Genomic DNA, 552 nt, shown 5'->3' on the forward strand with positions numbered 1-552 from the left:
AGGATTGTGTCGAGGCACAGATCTGGGGAAGGGTACCAAAACATTTCTGCAGTATTGAAGGTCCCCAAGAACACAGTGGCCTCCAAGTTTGGAACCACCAAGACTCTCCCTAGAGCTGGCCGCCTGGCCAAACTGAGCAATCGGGGGAGAAGGGCCTTGTTCAGGGAGGTGACCAAGAACCCGATGGTCACTCTGACATGGCTCCAGAGCTCCTCTGTGGAGATGGGAGAACCTTCCAGAAGGACAACCATCTCTGCAGCACTCCACCAATCAGGCCTTTATGGTAGAGTGGCCAGACGGAAGCCACTCCTCAGTAAAAGGCACATGATAGCCCGCTTGGAGTTTGCCAAAAGGCACCTAAAGACTCTCAGACCATGAGGAACAAGATTCTCTGGTCAGATGAAACTAAGATTGAACTCTTTGGCCTGAATGCCAAGCGTCACGTCTGGACGAAACCTGGCACCATCCATACGGTGAAGCATGGTGGTGGCAGCATCATGCTTTGGGGATCAATCAATCAATCAATCAATCAATTTTATTTTATATAGCCCT

Source organism: Coregonus lavaretus (genome assembly GCF_964263955.1).
Source record: "Coregonus lavaretus genome assembly, chromosome: 9".
Taxonomy (NCBI): Eukaryota; Metazoa; Chordata; class Actinopteri; order Salmoniformes; family Salmonidae; genus Coregonus; species Coregonus lavaretus.